Source organism: Leptonychotes weddellii, chromosome 2 (genome assembly GCF_054177405.1).
Source record: "Leptonychotes weddellii isolate Sample4059 chromosome 2, ASM5417740v2, whole genome shotgun sequence".
NCBI lineage: Eukaryota > Metazoa > Chordata > Mammalia > Carnivora > Phocidae > Leptonychotes > Leptonychotes weddellii.
Genome location: NC_138370.1, coordinates 12,531,328 through 12,536,310, shown reverse-complemented (window position 1 = coordinate 12,536,310; position 4,983 = coordinate 12,531,328). Strand labels below are relative to the sequence as shown.

At 42.0% G+C, this 4,983-nt stretch overlaps 1 long non-coding RNA gene across 1 annotated transcript; it reads right to left on the bottom strand.

Moving 5' to 3' along the window:
- Positions 1–759: 759 nt before the first annotated feature.
- LOC145717655 (uncharacterized) lies at positions 760–3,425 on the bottom strand. Its single transcript, XR_014141023.1, has 2 exons — positions 2,046–3,425; positions 760–1,182 (listed from the first exon to the last, which is right to left on the bottom strand). It is a non-coding gene; the product is annotated as an uncharacterized LOC145717655 (long non-coding RNA).
- Positions 3,426–4,983: the final 1,558 nt, after the last annotated feature.

The window sequence follows — 4,983 nt, the reverse complement described above, 5'->3', positions numbered from 1 at the left end:
TTGTTGGTCTTGTCAAAAAGCTCCTTCCCATAGGCTTCCAGGAACTGGGCACTATGCACCCTTTAGAAAGCCAATCTTAAGGCCCTGGCCCTGGACAAGGCACCCAGACAACAGAAAGCTGCCCCTAGCCTGGTCATGGATGGTCTGTGACCCTATTTTCTGAAGCTTAAATCTGGACAACAGTCTGACCAGAGGACTGTGTTTATGAATCTCATGTCAAAACTTTGAAGTGGGAACTGTTCAGGAAATTCTGGTATATGCAATCCTCAGCCCAGTGGTCAACTGTATAAAATGGTCAACTATTTGTACTTTATCTTGCTCACTGTAATCTTTGATGTCAAAATTACTAACAGCTTTTTGCTTCTGGTCTGCTTCCCTTCCTTCTTCATTTTCCATAAGCAGCTGCCTCCAACCTGCCCCCCAATAGGCTATGGTCGACTTGGGAAAATTTAGCCATGGGAGTGAGGCTTCATAAAAGGACTTTAGACATTCAGATAGAGGAAAGACCAAAGGGACCACCCCCTCAAAGGAAAAAAACCAACAACAAAAACCTCTTTAATAGGAATTTAGGTTATAATAGAAACGTGTTGGAGAATACTTTTTACCTTCAGACAAGTTCTTAAATGATTGTTGATGAAGGACTCCAGTGAGCCTGGGCTGATCGTGCGGTTGTACTTGGAAGGGGCTGGTCCTTTTATTTCTTAGATGTGTCTCTTTATTCTGTTGAGTATTCCAAAAAGCAGAGCCTGAGGCATGGACTCGAGTGTGAGGCATTTATTTGGGAAGTGATTCCAGGAAGCAAGAGTGAGAGAGCACGAGTGAGACAGGGGAGGAGGAAAAGCCAAGATAAGGGTGTGTTGTTGAGGTGGCTTCTCTGAGCAGTGGGCTTGTTTCTATGAGGATCTCAAAAGAGGCTCAGGGAAACCTGCCCAGATTTGTCTACCTGAAGCAATGGGAGGTTTGAGCACTTGCCCACCTGCTCCTGTCCTGTATTAGTTGAGGCTTCCTCTGAGATGGTTAACTCAGAGATATTTCTGGTCTGCATTTGTGTGCAGGCAAACTCCTACAATATTGGAGATGGCTGTGGGGCAGAAAGTTGAGCTTGAGCTTGAAGTAGCTTGAGCTTATGCTGGCAACACAAGGAAAGTCTGTGCTTCCATGGAACTGTCCACTGGGCTGAGCCTGAAATGAGAAGTGGGCTGAGAGGACATGACACACCGTTGGGTTGAGCAGTAGACTTGGGCAAGTAGGCCCCTGCCTGGACCCCGTGCTTTAGGAGGTGCTCCTCTGGTCTTCCCCTAACTGCACTCCTTATCTGGAGCTTGCACCCTCTCTTCTAGACCACAAGTCAGGGCCCTGTCCAAATGGCCCTGAGCTTGCAGGGACTCTTCCCTGGATCCATCTTCAAAAGACAGACTGTGCTTGCCCAAAGGTTGCCCAGGTACTGCTGTCTGAAGGGAGTGAGGATGTGTGGCTGGAACTTGAATGGGGCTTAAGGAGTCCACACAGGGGGATGCAAGGCCCCTTAGTTCCTCGAGGAATAGAGCTGGGTAAAAGGGAAGGGGATTGGCCCAGGGCTGGGGCCAGCTTTTCTCTCTGTCACCATAGTCCTGTACAGAACACCAAGGAGTCTGAAAATTCTAAGTTCAACCTTGGCCTTATAGGTCATTACAATGGTATATTTTGTTAAGATTTAAGATAGGAGAGTAGAATGTGCCTCATTAACAATTTGTTAGCTTGATTTATAACTCATAATTATCTAGACATAAGGCAAATGTGGGCTGGAAGTCAAGTTCCATCATGTTCCAATTCTTGTGGCCTTGAACTAAGAGAAAGGAATCTTAGAAAATAGGCTTTATATGCTTGGATGATTTCATAGAATTCCCAAGTTCATTAGCTTCTGTAATGACTCATGGTTGTTACTAAAATAAACTTTATATTTAAAAAAACTGGGGATATTATTTAGGTCAGCAATTAGAAGGCACTAGACTCAACATTTCGGTGAACCAAAGGATATGAATGACTAAAAGCAAGGGAATTATTACTTGAGTGTTGAATCTCCAAATATTACATGTGAAAATTTTCCTGTTGACTCAGTGCTGGCTGCAGGGGGTGTAGGAGAGCACCAGAACCAATGCTTATCTAGGCGAGAAAGGAATGTGGGAAGCAAAGTGGAAAGAAATGGGCTCTGTTTTAGGCAAAGATGAATCTAACAAGAAGAGAAGAATTTTAGAAGAAAAATAAAAAGGTGGATTGTGTGGTTGAAGTCAAGGGGATTGCAGAAACTGAATGACCAAGAGAAAGAACCAATTTAGCAATGTAAAACTCCGTATCAGAAATTGGACCCATACCTTACACCATATACAAAAACCAACTCAAAATAGATAAAACTTAAATGCAAGATCTGAAACTGTAAAACTCCCAGAAGAAAACACAGGGGAAAATCTTCATGACATTGGCCTTAGCAATGATGTTTTGGATATGACAACCCTAAAAGCATAGGCAACAAAAGCAAACATAGACAAACATGACTACATCAAACTAAAAGGTTTCTGCACAGCAAGGAAAACAATGACTGAGTGAAAAGGCAACCTACAGGATGGGAGAAAATATTTGCCCACCATATATCAGAGAAGGGGTTAATTTCCAAAATATTAAAGGAACTCATACCACTCAGTAACAAAAAAATAAAACAAAACAAAATAAAAACAAACCCAAATAAACCAATTTTAAATGGGCTAAAGACTTGAATAGACATTTCTCCAAAAAGACACACAAATGACTAACAGGTATATGAAAAGATGCTCAATGTCAGTAATCATCAATGCAAGTCAAAAATCACAATGAGATATAATCTCATACTTATTAAGAAGGTGATCATAAGAAAAAAAGAAGATAGCAAGTGTTATTGGGGATGTGGAGAAATTGGAATCTTTGTACACTGCTGGCAGGAATGCAAAACGGTGCCGCTGCTATGGAAAACTGTATGGAGATTCCTTAAAAAATTAAAAATAGAATCACCATATGATCCAGCAATCCCACTCTGGGTATTTACCCAAAGCATTAAAATCAGGATCTTAAAGAGATATTAGCATTCCCATGTTCCTATTCACAGTAGCCCAGATGTGGAAACAATCTAAATACTCTAAACAAATAAATGGATAAAGAAAATGTGGTATATCCATACGACGATACATTATTCTGCCTTTTTTTTTATTATTTTTTTAAGATTTTTTATTTATTTATCTGAGAGAGAGAATGGGAGACAGAGAGCATGAGAGGGGGAGGATCAGAGGGAGAAGCAGACTCCCTGCCGAGCAGGGAGCCCGATGCGGGACTCGATCCCGGGACTCCAGGATCATGACCTGAGCCGAAGGCAGTTGCTTAACCAACTGAGCCACCCAGGCGCCCCCATTATTCTGCCTTTAAAAAGAAGGAAATCTTGTAATACGTGACACCATGGATGAACCTTGAAGACATTACGCTAAGTGAAATAAGCCAATCACTAAGGGGCAGATATTGCATGATTCCACTTACATGAGGCTTTTAAAATAGTCAAACTCATAGAAGCAGAGATTAGAAAGTAGAATGGCGGTTTCCAGGGGCTGGAAGGGGGAAATGAGGAGCTACCAATCAACAGGTAGAAAGTTTAAATTATGTGAGATGAACAAATTCTAGAAGTCTGCTGTACAACATTGTGCCTATAGATAACAATACTGTAAAGTACATTTAAACATCTGTTAGGAGGGTAGATCTCATGTTTAGTGTTCCTACAATAATAGATTTTTTTTTAATTTATTTATTTGACAGAGAGAGAGAGAGAGAGAGAGAGAGAGAGAGCAGGAACACAAGCAGGGGGAGTGGGAGAGGGAGAAGCAGGCTTCCCGCTGAGCAGGGAGCCTGATGCGGGGCTCGATCCCAGGACCCTGGGATCATGACCCGAGCCGAAGGCAGCGGCTTAACCAACTGAGCCACCCAGATGCCCCAATAATAGATTTTTTTAAAAGATTTTATTTTTAGGTAATCTCTATACCCAATGTGGGGCTCGAACTCACAACTGTGAGATCAAGAATCACATGTTCTTCTGGCTGAGCCAGCCTGGTGCCCCACAATAGAATTAAAAAAAAAAATCACATCAATGTCATTTCCTTTCACATCTCCAATGTCTGATATTCTTTTTTTTAAAGATTTTATTTATTTATTTATTTGAGAGAGAGAGCGAGCACATGGGCGTGTGCACAAATGGTGGGGGAGGGGCAGAGGAAGCAGGAGAAGCAGGTTCCCCACTGAGCTGGGAGCCAAATGTGGGGCTCAATCCGGGACCCTGGGATCATGACCCGAGCCGAAGGCAGATCCTTAATGACTGAGCCACCCAGGTACTCCCTTAGTACATTTTTTTAAAGTACTTATTGAGCACCTACTGTGTGCTCTGTGCTTAGCTAGGCATTAGGGGTACAGGGAACATATGATACAGTCTCTGCCCTCAAGTAACTTATACTCTGAATAGGAAACAGATACATATATAAATATAATATGATAGCCAAACTATGGAAAGAGCCCAGATGTCCATCGACAGATGAATGGATAAAGAAGATGCGGTATATATATATACAATGGAATATTCCTCAGCCACCAAAAAGAATGAAATCTTGTTATTTGCAATGACGTGGATGGAACAAGAGGGTATTATGCTAAGCGAAATAAGTCAGTTATAAAAGACGAATACCATATGATTTCACTCATATGTGGAATTTATGAAACAAAACAGATGAAGATAGGGGAAGGGAAAGAAAAACAAAATAAGATAAAAACAGGGAGGCAAACCAGAAGAAGAGACTCTTAACTACAGGGAACAAACTGAGGGTTGCTGGAGGGATGGTGGGTGGGGGGATGCGGTAACTGGGTGATAGGCATTAAGGAGGGCATGTGATGGAATGAGCACTGGGTATTATACGCAACTGATGAATCACTAAATTCTACTCC